Raw genomic sequence first — 19,568 nt, 5'->3', positions numbered from 1 at the left:
AATAGATCCAAAATATTATCATTTCCATGTGTAATCAATATAAAAGTTGTTAATGCTATATTTTACATTTTTTTCAAAAAATCTTTAGAATTCAGTGTGTATTTTGCACTTACAGCGCATCTCAACTTGGATTAGTCGTGTGCTCTGCAGTCATGTGGCTGGTGGGTAGTATATTAGCACAGTTCTAGAGAACAGGGATGGAGCCCTGTGTCTATACTTAACATTAAGTCCAGATAATGTCTTGTTTTAAAAGCCCAGTTGTTTGGCCAGGCATGGTGACTCACACCTGTAATCCCAGCACTTTGGTAAAAGGTGAAAGATTTATACGATCTGAAGAGAAACCTCCCAGCACTTGGGGAGGCCGAGGCGGGTGGATCACCTGAGGTCAGGAGTTCGAGATCAGCCTGGCCAACATGGCAAAACCCCGTCTCTACTGAAAATACAAAAATTAGCCGGGGGTGGCTGGGTGCAGTGGCTTACGCCTGTAATCCCAGCACTTTGGGAGGCTGAGGCAGGCAGATCACCTGAGGTCAGGAGTTCGAGACCAGTCTGGCCAACACGGTGAAACCCTGTCTCTACTAAAAATACAAAAAATTAGCCAGGCATGGTGGTGGGCACCTGTAGTCCCAGCTACTCAGGAGCCTGAGGCAAGAGAATCGCTTGAACCCGGGAGGTGGAGGTTGCAGTGCGCCGAGATTACACCATTGCACTCCAGCCTGGGCAACAGAGTGAGGCTCTGTCTCAAAAAAAAAAAAAAAACAAAGCCCGGTTGTTGGAGTCAGACTGCTTGGGTTTGAACACTGGCTCAATCACTAGCTGTGTGACCTTAGACATGTCCCACAACCACTCTGTGCCTTAACTGTCTCCTCTGTAAAACAGGCCTAACAACTCTCATAGAATTGCTGTGAGGATTAGGTAAAGAACTTAGATCAATGCCTGACATACAGTAGGTGCTCACTAAAGGTTGGCTGTCTTCGTCTTTGCAGGTTGCTAACCTTGGCCCAAAACAATTATTTATTTATTTATTTATTTATTTATGACAGGGTCTCTCACTCTATCACCCAGGCTGAAGTGCAGTGGGACGATCTCAGCTCACGGCAACCTCCATCTCCTGGGCTCAACAGGTCCTCCCACCTCAGCCTCCTTGATAGCTGAGACTATAGGCACATGCCACCATGCCTGGCTAATTTTTAAGTTGTTTGTAGAAAAGAGGGTCTCACCATATTGCCCAGGCTGGCCTGAAACTCTTGGGCTTAAGCCATCCTCCTGCCTCCCAAAGTGCTGGGATTACAGGCCTGAGCCACCATGCCAGGCCTCTTGCCCCAAACAATCGTTTGCTGGAAGATTAAATGAGAAAAATAGTGCCTTGCCCTCCAGCCGATTGAGGCAGAAGTGAGAGCTGGGTGGGGCCAGTGAGTTTTGTCTGGAGAAGCTGGAATAGGATGGAAGAGGCGCGGGCTGTGGGTGGCGGGAGGCTGTCTGTGGGGCGATATGGAGGTTTACAGCTGGGCTGCCACGGAATTTGGAAACTAACATCAGCATAAGGCCTGGATGATTCATTGCTGCAGCGAAGCTTCTGGGGTTCAAAGAAGGAAGGTCTAGAGGGCTGGAGCCTGCAGAAAACGCTTCAAGGAACAGCGTGAGGTTTGAAAAGCCAGCGAGCAGCGGGTGATGTGGAGTTTGCTCATTGCTTGCAGAAAAGGGCTGGTTGGGACAAAAGGTCTGATTGGAGTCAGGCCCGCTTCCTCTGGCGGGTGGCCTCCCTCACTAGCGGCAGGCCTCGCGGGAGAGGCGGAGCGTCTGAGGATTGCATTTTAGGGCCACAGCGCCCTCTGCTGGACATGGGGACCTGGGGCCCCAGCACGAGTGGGAGCAGGTGACAAAATGTGCGGGAAAAGGTCTGTGCCAGATAAGGTCCTTCCCATTCCCAGGCACCCCTAGGAAGATCACACGATTGGAATCCCTTAACAAGTATAGGAAGTTTATAGAAAATGAGCAAGTCCTGAAGTGTAGCCGCCTATTGGTTCATCTTTATTTGCTCACAGTTGGTGTAGATGAACGTGTACTGTATTGAGTTTATTTCATCTCATAATCTTTTGGAGTTATAGGGCTGTGGGTTAGAGGCAAATAATAATAACAGCTAATGCTTGTATAGCCCTGTGATGTGCCAGGTGCAATTTTATATTATTTTACAGATGAGGAAACTGAGGCACAGAGAAATTTAAATCACCAGCATAACATGACATAGCTGACATAGAAGAGCCAGTATGACTGCAGAGTGTGTACACAAAACCACCACTTCCTACTGCTTCTCTGAAATAATCAAGGCCATTTTCCCTTTTACATGAGATATGGTAAGTCCTGGGTGCTCCATGAATCTAGACCTTCCTAGTTCTGTTCCTGATTCTCAGACCGCTGCTAATTTTTTTTCTTTTTTGAGACAGGGTCTTGCTTGATTGCCCAGGCTGAAGTGCAGTGGCATGATCTTGTCTCACTGCACCCTTGACCTCCCTGACTCAAGCAATCCTCCTGCCTTAGCCACTCGAGTAGCTACAGGCATGTGCCACCATGTCTAGCTAATTTGTGTATTTTTTGTAGAGACAGGGTTTTGCCATGCTGTTCAGGCAGGTCTCGAACTCCTGAGCTCAAGCAATCTGCATGCCTCAGCCTCCCAAAGTGCTGAGATTACAGGCATGAGCCACGGCTCCTGGCTTAAAGAATTTTTTTTTTTTAAGTCAGGGCTGGCTGGGTGCAGTGGCTCGCGCCTGTAATTCCAGCACTTTGGGAGGCCGAGGCAGGTGGATCACTTGAGGTCAGGAGTTCGAAACCAGCCTGGCCAACATGGTGAAACCCCGTCTCTACTAAAAATACAAAAAAAATCGCTGGGCGTGGTGGCGGGTGCTTGTAATCCCAGCTACTCAGGAAGCCGAGGAAGGAGAATTGCTGGAACCTGGAAGGCGGAGGTTGCAGTGAGCCAAGATCACACCACTGCACTCCAGCCTGGGTGACAGAGCAAGCCTCCGCCTCAAAAAAAAAAAAAAGTCAGGGTTAACATTTATTGGTTTGTCATGCATGTAGGGGAGAAAAAGCCATGTCTTTTCTTCACCCATCACAAGGTTCATAGCTGACACCACTGTAATAAAAGACAGATTAACAAAATAAAAGCATAACAAATTTACTTAACCAAAGTCTTATGTGATATAGGAGGCTTCAGAAATGAAGACCAAAGACCCAGGGAAAATAGTATATTTTTATGCTGAGTCTGAAGAAAGAAATGGATAGTTATGGAAAAACATGATTAGAGGAAAAGGGGTATGATCTGATGGAAATAAACTGGGAGAGACTCAGGAAGACCTATCTTTTCAGGTTCTTTTTTTTTTTTTTTTTTTTTTCCCGAGAAGGAGTCTTGCTCTGTCACCCAGGCTGGAGTGCAGTGGCACGATCTCGGCTCACTGCAACCTCCACCTCCCGGGTTGAAGCAATTCTCTTGCCTCAGCCTCCCGAGTAGCTGGGATTACAGGCACCCGCCACCACACCCAGCTAATTTTTGTATTTTAAGTAGAGACAGGGTTTCACCATGTTGGCCAGGCTGGTCTTCAACTCCTGACCTCGTGATCTGCCTGCCTCAGCCTCCCAAAGTGCTGGGATTACAGGCATGAGCCACCGTGCCCAGCTTTTCAGGTTCTTTTTTGTGTGTGTGCCTCTACGTGACTTTCCTTCAACCTCCTCCGCCACCATTCCCCAGGTATGGTGCAGAACATCTGTCGCATGAGGGTCTTATGACCTAATTTCAGAGGAGATAGGTCAGAAAATTATTTTATAGGTAGTGCTCACACAGAAAGGCCAGAGAATGTCAGAGTGACCTCTGGAGGCTGAGGTGGGAGGATCGCTTAGACCTAGGAGAGTGATTACCAAGGTACCATGTTTTGGGGTACTGTGTCCTGCACCCTGTCATGCACTAGATATGTGGCAGGCATTGTGCTGAGCACACTGTTGGATTGTTTCACTTAAGCCCCAGAATGGCCCTGTGAGATGACTATCATTATTTTCCTTCTTTGACAAATGAGGAAGTGTCCAGGCATGGCTTAGCTGGGTTCTCCACCCAATGACTCACGAGGCTGCATTCAAAGTGTTGGCTAGACCGTGGTCTCATCTGGAGCTTTGACTGGAAAATGTGCTTCCAAATTCATTCAAGTTGTTGGCAGAATTCATTTCCTCATGGGTACAGGACCAAGGGTTCCAGCTTCTTGCTGGGTGTCAACTGAAAGTGAATCCTTTCCACGTGGGCTTTCCCAAGGTATCAGTCAGGGTCCTCCAGAGAAACAGTAGGATGCAAACATACAAACACACCAAGACATTTATTCCAAGGAACTGGCTTATGCAATTGTAGGGGCCGGCAAGTCTGAAATCCACAGGAGACTGGCAGGCTGGAAACTCTCAGGCAGGAGCTGATGCTGGAGTCTTGTGGCAGAGCTTCCTCTTCTCTTTCTCAGGGAAGCTTTAGTTGTGTTCTTTAGTCCTTTCAACTGATTGGATGAGGTCCATCCCCGTAGTTGAGAATAATCTTTTTTTTTTTTTTTTTTTTTTTGAGACAGGGTCTCGTTCTGTTACCCAGGCTGGAATGCATTGGTGTGATCACGGCTCACTGCAGCCTTGACCTCCTGGGCTTAATTGATCCTCCTGCCTCAGTCTCCTGAGTAGCTGGGACTACAGGCGCACACCACCACATTTAGCTAACTTTTGTATTTTTTGCAGAGGTGAGGTTTTGCCGTGTTGCCCAGGCTGGTCTTGAACTCCTGCGCTCAAGGCATCCTCCCACCTCGGCTCCCAGCTGAGATTACAAGTGTGAGCCACTGCACCCAGCCTGTTGAGAACAATCTTTATTTATGGTCAACTGATTGTGGATATTAACCACATCTATAAAATACCATCACAGCAACACCTAGATTAGCGTTTGATAGAATAATTGGGACCTACAGCCTAGCCAGGTTGACGCATGAAACTAACCATCACACCCAACCTGGCTGCTCGCTTCACTAAGCCAGCAAGGAAAGTCTCTAGAGTGAGTTGGCCAGCAAGGAGTCTTATAAAATGTAACGAAATTGAGTGACATCTCATCCCTTTTGCCATATTCTACTGGTTAGAAGCAAGTCATGGAGCCAGGCACAGTGGCGGCATGTGCCTATAATCCCAGCTACTTGGGAGGCGGAGACAGGAGGACCGCTTAAACTCAGGAGTTCAGGAGTTCAAGACTAGTCTGGGCAAAATAGTGAGACCCCCCCATCTCTTAAAAAAAAAAAAAAAAAAAAGCAAGTCATGGGTCCCACCCACAATCAAGGGAGGGGATTTCACGATGGTGGTGAATGCCAGGAGGTAGAAACATCTGTCCACCACAGAAGCTAAGGTTCAGGGAGCTTAGGAAGAGGCCTAGGATCACAGTGGTGGTAAAACCGGTGGCCTGTTAATGGCCCTGCTAGAAGAGGCCCCTGCCCTGTTCCCTGCTGGTTCCACTTCCTTATGCTGACTCAGGTGTGTGCTGAAGTTCCTGGCTCTCTCCCACACTCCTTAGACAACTCAGCCTTTCCTAGGTTCCACTGTCACAGGAAGGTGAGGTTTAAAGTTCACTTACTTACCTTTACTTACCTTCCTCTTGGATCCTAGAACACTTTAACTTCATTACATCATTTATGTTGTACATTCTTTTTTTAACCTCACTGGACATCATTATTACTGTTTATGTAGTCAGTACTTGTTTAGATTCATCTACATATCTGTACTCTTCATTTCTTTTTAAAATTATTATTATTGTTATTATTATTTTGAGACGGAGTCTCACTCTGTCACCAGGCTGGAGTGCAGTGGCACGATCTCAGCTCACTGCAACCTCCACCTCCCAGGTTCAAGTGATTCTCCTGCCTCAGCATCCCAAGTAACTGGAACTACAGGTATGCGCCACCAGGCCCAGCTAATTTTTGTATTTTTAGTAGAGATGGAGTTTCACCATGTTGGCCAGGAGGGTCTCGATCTCTTGACCTCGTGATCCCCCCGCCTTGGCCTCCCAAAGTGCTAGGATTACAGGTGTGACCACCATGCCCGGCCTTAAAATTATTATTTTTTATTGTGATGTAATTCACCATTTTAGGCTGGGCATGGTGGCTCACACCTGTAATCCCAGCACTTTGGGAGGCCGAGGTGGGAGGATTACTTGAGGTCAGGAGTTTGAGACCAGCCTGGCCAACAAGGTGAAACCTTGTCTCTACTAAAAATACAAAAAAAAAAAAAAAAATAGCTGGGCATAGTGGTGGGCACCTGTAATCCCAGCTACTTGGGAGGCTGATGCAGTAGAATTGCTTGAACCCAGAGGCAGAGCTTGCATTGAGCTGAGATCACACCACTGTACTCCAGCCTGGGCAACAGAGCAAGACTCCATCTCAAAATAATAATAATAATAATAATGATAATAATTCACCATTTGAAGTGTACAATTCAGCGGCTTTTAGTATATCGACAAGGTTGTACAACCATTACCACTATCTAATTTCGTAACATTTTTATCACCCTCAAAAGAAATCCTGTACCTATTATTTGCCATTCCGCCCTCCTCCCTCTAGCCTCTGGCAACCACAAGTGTACCTTCTGTTTCTGTGGATTTGCCTACTCTGGACATTTCACATAAATGGAACATGTAATATGTGGCCTTTTGTGTCTGGACTCTTTCACTTAATATAATGTTTTCAAAGTCTATCCATGTCATAACATATATCAACACTTCATTCCTCTTTATGACCGTATAATATTCCATTGTATGGATATACCACATTTTGTTTATTCATTCATCTGTTGATGGACATTGAGTTGCTTCCACTTTTTGGCTATTATGAATAATACTGCCATGAACATTTGTGTACAAATGCTCATCCCTTCTTGCATCTCAGACCTTCCATCTGGGATCCCTTTCCTTCTGCCTGAATTGCATCCTTTAGAATTTTTTTTTATGAGGCACTTCAGTGAGGCTGATGACAAACTTTTTAAATTTTTACTTGTTTGAAAATTCACTCTTGGCTGGGTGTGGTGGCTCACACCTGTAATAACAGCACTTTGGGAGGCCAAGGCAGGTGGATCACCTGAGGGTCAGGAGTTCGAGACCAGACTGATCAACATGGTGAAACTCTGTCTCTACAAAAATTAGCTGGGCGTGGTGGTGGGTGCCTATAATCCTAGCTACTCGGGAGGCTGAGGCAGGAGAATCACTTGAACCCGGGAGGCAGAGGTTATGGTGAGCTGAGATCATGTCATTGCACTCCAGCTTGGGTGACAGAGAAAGACTCCATCTCAAAAAAGAAAATAAATAAGTAAAAGAAAAAAAGAAAAGAAAAGAAAATTTACTCTTGAATTCTAGGTTGGAAGTTATTTTCTTTCAGTATGTTCAAGATATTGTGTCCGGAATTGGTGGGTTCTTGGTCTCACTGACTTCAAGAATGAAGCCGCGGACCCTCGTGGTGAGTGTTACAGCTCTTAAGGTGGCGCATCTGGAGTTTGTTCCTTCTGATGTTCAGATGTGTTTGGAGTTTCTTCCTGCTGGTGGGTTCGTGGTCTCGCTGGCTCCGGAGTGAAGCTGCAGACCTTCGCAGTGAGTGTTACAGTTCTTAAGGCAGCGCGTCTGGAGTTGTTCGTTCCTCCCGGTGGGCTCGTGGTCTCGCTTGCTTCAGGAGTGAAGGTGTAGATCTTCGCAGTGAGTGTTACAGCTTATAAAAGCAGTGTGGACCCAAAGAGTGAGCAGTAGCAAGATTTATTGCCAAAGTTTCCACAGTGTGGAAGGGGACCTGAGTGGGTTGCCACTGCTGGCTCGGGCAGCCTGCTTTTATTCTCTTATCTGGCCCCACTCTCATCCTGCTGATTGGTAGAGCCGAGTGGTCTGTTTTGACAGGGCGCTGGTTGGTGCCTTTACAATCCCTGAGCTAGACACAAAGGTTCTCCATGTCCCCACTAGATTAACTAGATACAGAGTGTCGACACAAAGGTTCTCCAAGGCCCCACCAGAGCAGCTAGATACAGAGTGTTGATTGGTGCACTCACAAACCCTGAGCTAGACACAGGATGCTGATTGGTGTGTTTACAAACCTTGAGCTAGATACAGAGTGCTGATTGGTGTATTTACAATCCCTGAGCTAGACATAAAAGTTCTCCACGTCCCCACTAGACTCAGGAGCCCAGCTGGCTTCACCCAGTGGATCCCGCACCGGGGCTGCAGGTGGAGCTGCCTGCCAATCCCGCGCCATGCGCCCGCACTCCTCAGCCCTTGGGTGGTCGATGGGACTGGGCGCCGTAGAGCAGGGGGTGGCGCGCTCGTGGAGGAGGCTTGGGCTGCACAGGAGCCCACGGAGGGGGTGGGAGGCTCAGGCATGGCGGGCTGCAGGTCCTGAGCCCTGCCTCACGGGAAGGCAGCTAAGGCCCAGCGAGAAATCCAGCGCAGCGTGGGTGAGCTGGCACTGCTGGGGGACCCAGTACACCCTCCGCAGCCGCTGGCCCGGGTCCTAAGCCCCTCATTGCCCGGGGCGGGCAGGGCCGGCGGGGCCCGCCAAGCCCACGCCCACCCGGAGTTCAGCTGGCCTGCAAGCGCCGCTCCACAGCACTGGTTCCCGCTCGCGCCTCTCCCTCCACACCTCCCTGCAAGCTGAGGGAGCCGGCTCTGGCCTTGGCCAGCCCAAAAGGGGCTCCCATAGTGCAGCGGTGGGCTGAAGGGCTCCTCAAGTGCCGCCAAAGTGGGAGCCCAGGCAGAGGAGGCACCGAGAGCGAGCCAGGGCCGTGAGGACTGCCAGCACGCTGTCACCTCTCAATATCATTCTACTGGTTTATGGCTTCCATTATTGCTGTTGTTGAGAAGGCTGCTCTTAAGATTTTCTTTCTATATTCAGGCCAGGCGCAGTGGCTCACGCCACCTAGCACTTTGGGAGGCCATGGTGGGTGGATCACTCGAGGTCAGGAGTCAAGACCAGCCTGGCCAACACAGTGAAACCCCGTGACTACTAAAAATACAAAAATTAGCTGGGTGTGGTGGTGGGCACCTGTAATCCCAGCTACTCGGGAGGCTGAGGCAGGAGAATCTCTTGAACCCTGAAGGCAGAGGTTGCAGTGAGCTGAGATCGTGCCACTGCACTCCAACCTGGGTGATGGAGTGAGACTTTGTCTCAAAATAAAATTTTTTTTTCTTTCTATATTCAGAATTCTGACATTTCATTGTGATGTATCTGCATGTAGATTCTATTTATCCTGCTTAGAATTCTTCACGCTTCTAGAACTTGTGGATTGATGACCCATCAGAATTGGGAAATTCTCAGCCATTATCTTTTCAAATCTTCACCTTGCCACATTCTCTTGTTCTTTCTTTAAAAAAAAAAGAAAAAAAAAGTATTTTAAATAAAATAAAATGGGGTCTTGCTGTGTTGCCCAGGCTGGGTTCAAAATCCTGGCTCAAGCGATAGTCACATAGTGGGATGAAAGGTATGCATGCACCACCATGCCTGGCTTCTTTTTTTTTTTCCTTCTACAATTCTGATTAAACGATATTAGACTCTTTCATTGTATCCTCCATGTGTCTCAAACTCTTCTCTTTTTGTCCCTTTTCTGCATTCTGGGTAATTTCTTCTGCTCTGTCTTCCAATGCCTCTCTGGGATCCCACTTTCCTTTAAGTTTTGGTCTGGAAATTCATCTCTCTTGTCAAATATCTGTAATATTGCTAAGGATTTTTTTTTTAAAGCCTTTATCCAGCTTTTGCATTTGTTTTCAGTGGGAAGGTTGGTCTGAATAACTTAGCCTATCATTACAGGAAATGGAAGTCCTACCATCCTCCTCACTCCCTCTGTTTCATGTATGTTCTCCTTTCCCTGATGATCCAAATTGGAGCCATTCTCCAGGGACTGTCTCCAAGCCCATCTCTTCCATCAGCCCTTCCCTGTCCTGCCCCTGTTGAGCTTTCCTGCCCCTAGAACTAGAACCGATTGTCCCCCACTCAGTGGCAGCACGTGGGGACCTCTCTTGGATTGTTCACTTATCAGATAACTTAGGAATTGATGTATTGTCTTCCACAGTAGATGATCAGCTCTGTAGGTGATCAGGGAAGGCAGGAATAGCTCCCACCAGTAGTAGCTCAAAATCATAGCAAATAAGAAGGGTTGGTGGAGATAAGGGAGATTTGAGTACAGTAAGTTTGAAGCAGTTTCTGGTGTCTGACCAGGTATTCGATGGTGCAGGTTAAGACCCTCTGTCCCCAACAGCTTCATTAAACCCCTGTTGGCCCCAAGGAACCTTCTTCCTCGGAACTGGAGGCTGCTGGGAGAGGGAGCTTGGGTCTGGAAACCCCAGGTCAGACGGCGCCAGGGGGCAGTAGAGGCTTAAAGGCAACTGCATTGCCCTGGTAGGAGGGTAGGTGGCTGCCCAAGCATTCCCATTGCAGCCCTGGGCCACGTTCACGCACTTGAGGGTCGAGCCAGAACTGAACAGAACTAGGCTTAGACCAATGTGCCTGCTCCAAGTTGGACCTCTTTCGGTCCCCAGGACCTAAAACAAGATATGATGAATGACCTCCCTTCCATCCTGTCCTGTATCCCCTTGCGTCCCGTGCTAAGGTGGCACCGCACTGAATTCCAGTTTCTGGACCAGGGAAATCCTTTCAATCCACTCTCCTAATCATTCTCAGCTAAAAAACAAAAACAAAAAAAATTGTTTTAATATATGATAATGAGTGTCAATTAAGGTATAAAAAAAAGAGAATGAGGATGGACTTGCCTTATTGTGGCGTGATCTCTGCTGTCTGCAGCCCCGACCTCAGGTGATCCTCCCACCTCAGGCTCCCTAGTAGCTGGAACTACAGGTGCTGCACCACCGCCCTCGGCTAATATTTTTGTATTTTTTTGTAGAGACAAGGTTTCACTATGTTGCCCAGGCTGATCTCAAATTCCTGGACTCAAGTGATCCACGCTCCTTGGCCTCCCAAAGAGCTGGGATTACAGGCTTGAGCCACCAGGCCTGGCTGAAATTCTAATACATAACACAGGGGTTTGTTCAGTTAAGTGGGAAAAGAATAAAAATGATTTTACCATAGCTGGATTTCCAAATGGAAGAAAATAAAATTAGAGCTTTATCTTATACCATATGCAAAAATAAACTCCAGATGGATCAAAAATTTAAATGTAAAAACTAAATGCATAAAATCTAATGAAAATCTAGAAGCCTGCATGTACGATGTATAAGAGTGGGAAAATATTAACCAAGATTGAAAATCGAGAAGCTACAACAGGAAAAAAGGGTATAAATATTTCACTGTATAAAAGTTAAAACATTTTGGGGATGGAAAAACAGAACATAAATACAGGCATTAGGAAAATTTTCTTTTAAAAAGGAAAATAGTAGATTTAGAAATACGTTGTAATGCAGGTGGCAAGCCATGATTTAACAGCTGTACTATACAAAAAAATCTTACAAGTTAACAAGAAAAAGACAAACACTTCACAGAAAAATGGTGAAGTCATGGTCAGAGGATTCATAGAAAAACAATTATTAAAAAAGACTCAGGCCTGTAATCCCAGCACTTTGGGAAGCCGAGGCAGGCAGATCACGAGGTCAGGAGATCCAGACCATCCTGGTTAACACAGTGAAACCCCGTCTCTACTAAAAATACAAAAAATTAGCCAGACATGGGGGCATGTGCCTGTAATCCCAGCTACTCGGGAGGCTGAGGCAGGGGAATCACTTGAACTCAGAAGGCAGAGGTTGCAGTGAGCCGAGATTGCGCCACTGCACTCCAGCCTGGGCGTCAGAGACTCTGTCTCAAACAACAACAACAACAACAAAGAAACACACATATCTACTCTTTAACCGAGCAATCCTACTCTTAGAAATCTATCCCATGGAAATAAAACCACCCATCCATAGGGATAGGTGTACAGTATAAGGATGCTCAGTGTAAGATTAGTTAGTTGCAAAACACTGAAAACAGTAAATGCCCATCAGCGAATGGTTGAATAAATGGTTAACAGCCATTCAGTGAAATATTATTCAGTCTTTAAAAAGAAGGGAACTGAGGGCCGGGCACAGTGGCTCATTTCTGTAATCCCAGCACTTTGGGAGGCCAAGGCAGGCAGATCACGAGGTCAGGAGTTTGAGATCAGCCTGGCCAATATGGTGAAACCCTGTCTCTACTAAAAATACAAAAATTAGCTGGGTGTGGTGGCGCGCGCCTGTAGTCCCAGCTACTATGGAGGCTGAGGCAGGAGAATTGCTTGAACCCAGGAAGTGGAGGTTGCAGTGAGCCGAGATCGCACCATTGCACTCCAGCCTGGGCCACAGAGCGAGACTCCGTCTCAAAAACAAAAACAAAAACAAAACAAAAAAGAAGGGAGCTGTAGAGCTGTAACAATTGTCTTGGAGGAATATTTAGGAGGTATTGTTGAGAAAGAAAAGCAAGCAGCAAAAAGTGTGAATAATGTGATCCTGTTTTTTTGAAAACTAACAACAAATCCCCTATATTTCATGTACACATATATATGTGTGTATATATATGATTATATGAGCAATAAAAAGTGAATGAATACAAACTGGGTACTGGACATGGGTTACCTGGTTGGGAGAGAAGGAGAGGAAAAAAGAAGTTTAAAAACAAGATTAGGCGGGGCGCAGTGGCTCATTTCTGTAATCCTAGCACTTTGGGAGGCCGAGGCGGGCAGATCACAATGTCAAGAGATCGAGACCATCCTGGCCAATATGATGAAACCCCATCTCTACTGAAAATACAAGAATTAGCTGGGCATGGTGGCACGTGCCTGTAGTCCCAGCTACTAGGGAGGCTGAGGCAGGAGAATCGCTTGAACATGGGAGTCAGAGGTTGCAGTGAGCCAAGATTATGCCACTGCACTCCAGCCTGGTGACAAAGCGAGACTCCGTCTCAAAAAAAAAAAGAAGACGACTAGGTTTGGTGTAGTGGCTAATGCCTGTAATCCTAGCATTTTGGAAGGCCAAGGTGGGCAGATTGCTTGAGCCCAGGAGTTTGAGACCAGCCTGAGCAACATGATGAAACCCTGTCTCTACAAAAAATAAAAATAAAAAAATTAGCTGAGCATAGGGTCGTGTGCCTGTAGTCCCAGCTACTCAGGAGGCTGAGGTGGGAGGACCACTTGAGCCCAGGAGTTTGAAGCTGCAGTGAGCCATGATGGTGCCACTACACTCGAGCCTGGATGACAGAGGAAGACCCTGTCTCAAAAACAAACAAACAAACAAAACACTGCTTTAAAAAGTTTGGAAGACAGAATAACACTTAATGTGTTTAGGTAAAATTGTTTGTACTGATATGTAGGAAAATAGTTTTAAAAGAATAAAATAGTAAAAAATCTAGTTCAGACCTTCATCACCTCTTATCAGTCTTCCTCTGTCAAGGAGAGTCAGACCTCAGTCCACACTGAACCCCTTACAGACTCTTTCCTGTCCCTACACCAGACCCACGGACATTGAAGATTATATCTAAATCAGGTCTGTTCCTCCGAAGTCTGAATGGTGCCAAGTGTCTGGGGCCAATCCCTGCTTAAATATTCAGTAAGTCTCTTGAGGTGATTGCTTCATCTCTCAGCCTGGAGAATCTTCAGAGGGAAGGTAGATGCCACAGCCCCTTGCTTCATAGAAATACATTTTTTTTTTTTTTTTTTTGAGACAGGCTCTTGCTCTGTTGCCCAGACTGGAGTGCAGTGGTATGATTGCAACTTGCTCACTGCAGCCTTGACCTCCCAGGCTCAAGTGATCCTCCCACCTCAGCCTCCTGAGTAGCTGGGGTTACAAGCACATGTTACCACCACGCCCAGATAATTTTTTTTTTTTTTTGAGACGGAGTCTCACTCTGTCACCAGGCTGGAGTGCAGTGGCACCATCTCAGCTCACTGCAACCTCCACCTCCCAGCTTCAAGCGATTCTCCTGCCTCAGCCTCCTGAGTAGCTGGGACAACAGGTGTGCACCACCACACCCGGCTAATTTTTTATTTTTAGTAGAGATGGGGTTTCACCATGTTGGCCAGGTCTCGATCTCTAGACCTCGTGATCCACCCGCCTCGGCCTCCCAAAGTGCTGGGATTACAGGGGTAAGCCACTGCGCCCAGCCAATTTTTGTAATTTTTGTAGAGATGGAGTTTCACCATGTTGCCCAGTCTAGTCTTGAACTCCTGGGCTCAAGCAATCTGCCTGCCTTGGCCTCCCAAACTGCTGGGATTACAGGTGTGGGCTCATAGAAATGCTTGTGGCCTCACAGAAATTCTTTTTTTTTTTTTGAGACAGAGTCTTGCTCTGTCACCCAGGCTGGAGTGCAATGGTGCAGTAGTCTAGGCTCACTGCAACCTCCGCCTCCTGGGTTCAAGCAATTCTCCTGCCTCAGCCTCCTGAGTAGCTGGGACTACAGGTGCGTGCCACCACACCTGGCTAATTTGTGTATTTTTAGTAGAGACAGGGTTTCACTATGTTGACCAGGCTCATCTCAAAGCCCTGACCTCATGATCTGCCCACCTTGGCCTCCCAAAGTGCTGGGATTACAGGCGTGAGCCACTGCACCCTGCCTCATAGAAATTCTTAAAGTAGTCTGCCTCAAATGTTCATGGGCATAAGAATCATGGTTTCAGGGATGAGGATGGCATTCTGACTGGCAGGACTGGAGTGGAGCCCAATAATCAGTGTTATTTTTCAAACATTCCCATGTTATTCTGCTACCACTTTGAGAATCTCTTCTAAACACAGAACCACATAGGCAGTTGATTTTTTTCATATCCATTTAAACTCAGAGACATCTCAGATTTACCAAAATGCATTTTTTTTTTTTTTTTTTTTTTAGAGACAGGGTCATGCCCTGTCACCCAGGTTGGAGTACAGTGGCTTGATCATAGCTCGCTGCTGCCTCCAACTCCTGGGCTCATGTGATCCCCATGCCTCAGCATCTCTAGTAACTGGGACCACAGTTGTGTGCCCCCATGCCTGGCTAATTTTTTTTTTTTTTTTTTTGAGACGGAGTCTCACTCTGTCGCCCAGGCTGGAATGCAGTGGCACGATCTCGGCTCACTGCAAGCTCCACCTCCCAGGTTTAAGCAATTCTCCTGCCTCAGCCTCCCGAGTAGCTGGGACTACAGGCATGTGCCACCACATCCGGCTAATTTTTTCTATTTTTAGTAGAGATGAGATTTCACTGTGTTAGCCAGGCTGGTCTCGATCTCCTGACCTCATGATCTGCCCACCTCGTCCTCCCAAAGTGCTGGGATTACAGGCGTGAGCCACTGCGCCCAGCCTAATTTTTTTTTTTGAGACAGGATCTCACTCTGTTACCCAGGCTGGAGGGCAATGGCTTGAATATGGTTCACTGCAGCCTCGACCTCCTGGTCTGAAGCAATTCTCCTACCTCAGCCTCCTGAGTAGCTGAAACCAACGGTGCATGCCACCTTATCCAACTAATTTTTAAAGGAAAAAAAAAAAATTCACCACTGGCCAGGCAGGACCCCCCGTGGTAGGTAGCCAGGCTGCTAAGCTGTCCTTAGAGGGTGTTTTTTAGCACATTCCTTCTTTTACTCATCAAATATTTATCACGTGCCTAGTCTGAATCAGCCCTGCTCTACATCACATTGCTTGAGACAGTTTTTGAGACAGTTAGATCCTGTCTCAAAAAAAAAAAAATTTAGCCGAGCATGTTGGCACACAATTGTAGTCCCAGTTACTAGAGAGGCTGAGGCAGGAGGATCACTTTAGCGCAGGAATTCGGGGCAGGAGTGAGCTAGATGTAGAGTCAGGGTCTCCACAAAAAGCAACTCTCCTGCCTTGCTCTCCCAAAGTGCTGAGATTACAGTCATGAGCCACCATACCCAGCCAATTTTTTAAATTTTTTTGTAGAGAGGAGGGTCTCAACATTTCGCCCAGGCTGGTCTTGAACTCCTGGCCTCAGGTGATCCTTGCCTCAGCCTCCCAAAGTGCTGGGATTAAAGGTGTGAGCCACCATACCTGGCCAAAATGCAATTCTTGAAACCCTACCAAATTTGTCCCCCACCCACTCAACCTTACCAATCTCAGTAAATGACTCCAAATCCAGCCTGGTTCCTCACACCTGGAACCTGGAAGTCATTCTTAATCTACCCTTTTCCTCATCCTCAATATCTAATCCATTATCTTCTTGCCAAGTTGTCTGCAAAATATACTTTAAACTTACCTTCTATTTCTGTTGCCACCATCCATCACCTGTCATGGAAATTACTGTAACAGCGTCTTCTCTGGTCTCCCACTTCCATTCTTGCCCCCTTACAATCCATACTCCACACACAGGCAGTGGTGAGTCTCTTGAAAATGTAAATAAGATCAAATTGCTTCTCTTCTTTAAATCTGTTAAAGCTCTAACTCTCTCTCTCTCTCTTTTTTTTTTTTTTTTTTTTGAGATGGAGTCTTGCTCTGTTGTCCAGGCTGGAGTACAGTGGCACGATCTTGGCTCACTGCAACCTCCACCTCCCGGGTTCAAGTGATTCTCCTGCCTCAGCCTCCCCAGTAGCTGGGATTACAGGCATATGCCACCACGCCCAGCTAATTTTTTTGTATTTTTAGTAGAGATGGAGTTTCACCATGTTGGCCAGGCTGGTCTTGAACTCCTAACCTCAAGTGATCTGCCCGCCTCAGCCTTCAAAAGTGCTGGGATTACAGGTGTGAGCCGGGGTCTGGCTAGCTCTAACTCCTTATAGTGACTTCAAGGCCCTCCTAGGTGAGATGGCCCCTGCCTCCCTTTCCACTTCACCTCGAAATATTCTCCCCCAGCCCCTTCTTGCAGTGTCTCTAACCAGGACTGGCAACATAATATGTGGGGCCCAGTGAAAAAGAAGTTGTGGGACCCTCCATCAAAAATTAGTAAGAATTTCAGCTGGGCGCGGTGGCTCACGCCTATAATCCTAACACTTTGGGAGGCCGAGGTGGGTGGATAACTTGAGGTTAGGAGTTTGAGACCAGACTGGCCGACATGGTGAAACCCCATCTCTACTAAAAATACAAAAATTAGCCGGATGTGGCAGTGTGTGCCTGTAGTCCCAGCTACTTGGGAGGCTGAGGTGGGAGAATTGCTTGAACCCAGGAGGCGGAGGTTACAGTGAGCCAAGATCGCACCACTGTACTCCACCCTGAGCAACAGAATGAGACTCTGTCTCAAAAAACAAACAAAAAAAATTACTAAGAATTTCAAGATGGCTGTGGCAGAGCATGAAACCAAGCGAAGGGCTCTTCTGAGTGTGGAGCCTGTACAAGTGGCCCTGCCTCTCGCCTGGCCTGGGCTGCACCTCAGGAGCACTGTGCCCCAGTTTATAACATCGAGCTGTCGGCTCAAATGTCACCTGGTCCAGAGGTCTCACCTGACCATTGCTTAACTTAAAGCAGCCTCACACAGTTCCTCTGTGTCACATCACCCCACGTTATCTTCTTAGCATCTCGCCCTGCTTGAAATGATCTCATTTGTTTACTTGTATATTGACTGTCTCCTTACCTGGCTCCCCCAGCCAGAACATAAACTCAATGAGAACAAGAACCTTTCCTGCCATGCTCACCTCTGGCGTCTTCAGTATCTAGAGCAGGGCTGATTCGGACTAGGCACATGATAAATATTTGATGAATAAAGGAAGGAGTGTGCTAAAGAATGTACTCCAAGACACCAGTCTAGCATACTGGCTATCTACCACAGGGGATCCTGTATGGCCAGTGGTGATTTTTTTTTTTCCTTTGAAAAATGCTCCTGGCCGGGCACAGTGGCTCACGCCTGTAATCCCAGCACTTTGGGAAGCCGAGGTGGGTGGATCATTTGAGTTTAGGAGCTCTGGGCCAGCCTGGCCAGCATGGGGAAACCCTGTCTCTACTAAAAATACAAAAATTAGCTGGGCATGGTGGCACGTGCCTGTAATCCCAGCTACTCGGGAGGCTGAGGCAGGAGAATCACTTGAACCCAGGAGGCAGAGGTTGCAGTGAGCCGAGATCGCACCACTGCACTCCAGCACGGGTGACAGAGTGAGACTCCATCAAACAAAGCAAAACAACAACAAAAATGGATTATAAAATCAGGAAAAAAAAAGGCTGGGCGCAGTGGCTCATGCCTGTAATCCCAGCACAGGGAGGCTGAGGCAGTCAGATTGCCTGAGCTCAGGTGTTCGAGACCAGCTTGGGCAACACAGTGAAACTCTGTCTCTCTAAAATACAAAAAATTAGCCGGGTGTGGTGGCGGGCGCCTGTAGTCCCAGCTACTCGAGAGGCTAAGGCAGGAGAACTGCTTGAACCCGGGAGGTGGAACTTGCAGTGAGCTGAGATCGTGCCACTGCACTCCAGCCTGGGCGACAGAGCGAGACTCTGTCCCAAAAAAAAAAAAAAAAAAAATCAGGAAAAAAAATCTATGAATCCACAGTGATATTCTAAAATGGTAGGCGGCAAGGAGAGAAAGTTCGTCTTTATAGCATTCCTACTAATAATTGTAGAAGAAATAATAGAATTAAAGAATCATGATTTTGTAACCATTGTTTGTAATAAACAATTCAGGCAAGGACTATCAGTGGATAATAAACTTTGTAATCCCAGCACATTGTGAGGTCAAGGCAGGAGGATCACTTGAATCTAGGAGTTTGAGACCAGCCCGGGCAACATAGTGAGACCCTGTCTCTACAAAAAATAAAAATAAAAATTGGCTTTGCATGGTGGCAGGCACCTATAGTCCTAGCTACTTGAGAAGCTGAAGTGGGAGGATTGCCTGAGACCAGGAGTTCAAGGCTGCAGTGAACTCTGATGGTGCCACTGCACTCTAGCCTGGGCAACAGAGTGAAACCCCGTCTTTAAAACAAACAATTGGCCGGGTACGGTGGCTCACGACTGTAATCCCAGCATTTTGGGAGGCCAAGAAAGGCAGATCACTTGAGGTCGGGAGTTCGAGAGCAGCCTGACCAACATGGTGAAACCCCGTCTCTACTAAAAATACAAAAAAATTAGCTGGGCATGGTGACGCATGCCTGTAGTCCGACCTACTCGGGAGGCTGAAGCAGGAGAATTGCTTGAACCTGGGAGGCAGAGGTTGCAGTGAGCCAAGATCACACCACTACACTCTAGCCTGGGTGACAGAGTGAGACGCCATCTCAAAAACATTAAATAAATATAAATAAATAAATAAAACAAACAATCAAAACTCCACAAAAACCCATGGAGTGAAAGGCTGTTGAAAAATAAGATATTCACATGGTCTCAAAGTATCATCTTTTACAAGGGAGCAGTCTGGCTGACAAGACATTAACCAATAAATGAAACTCGACATCACTAATAATGAGGACAGTTGATACCATGTGCCTCCTCATGTTGTGCTCTGAGAAGATCACAGCACCACCTATTTAGTATTCTTGCAAAATGTTTCAACTGAATCTAGTCATAAGCCAGACAAATCCCAATTGAAGGGCATGTTCAATGCAACAAAAGACAACCAAAGTCAATGGAACTGCTGTAGATGAAAAAATAGTGAAGAAACATGACAGCTAAAAACAATACCTGATCATTGATTGGA

General features: G+C 46.9%; 1 protein-coding gene across 1 annotated transcript in view; it reads left to right on the top strand.

Annotated features, from left to right (window-relative positions):
* Nucleotides 1-19,568, top strand: part of GPATCH8 (G-patch domain containing 8) — a 150,653-nt gene that overhangs the window by 12,234 nt on the left and 118,851 nt on the right. The window contains exon 2 of the mRNA XM_002827432.6: nt 2,196-2,354. The gene's annotated coding sequence lies outside the window, so the exon portion shown is untranslated. The remainder of the gene's footprint in view (nt 1-2,195; nt 2,355-19,568) is intronic.

The sequence above is a fragment of the Pongo abelii genome, chromosome 19, assembly GCF_028885655.2.
Source record: "Pongo abelii isolate AG06213 chromosome 19, NHGRI_mPonAbe1-v2.0_pri, whole genome shotgun sequence".
Taxonomy (NCBI): domain Eukaryota; kingdom Metazoa; phylum Chordata; class Mammalia; order Primates; family Hominidae; genus Pongo; species Pongo abelii.
The sequence above is the reverse complement of the archived record's forward strand: the minus strand, read 5'-3'. Positions and strand labels throughout refer to the sequence as shown.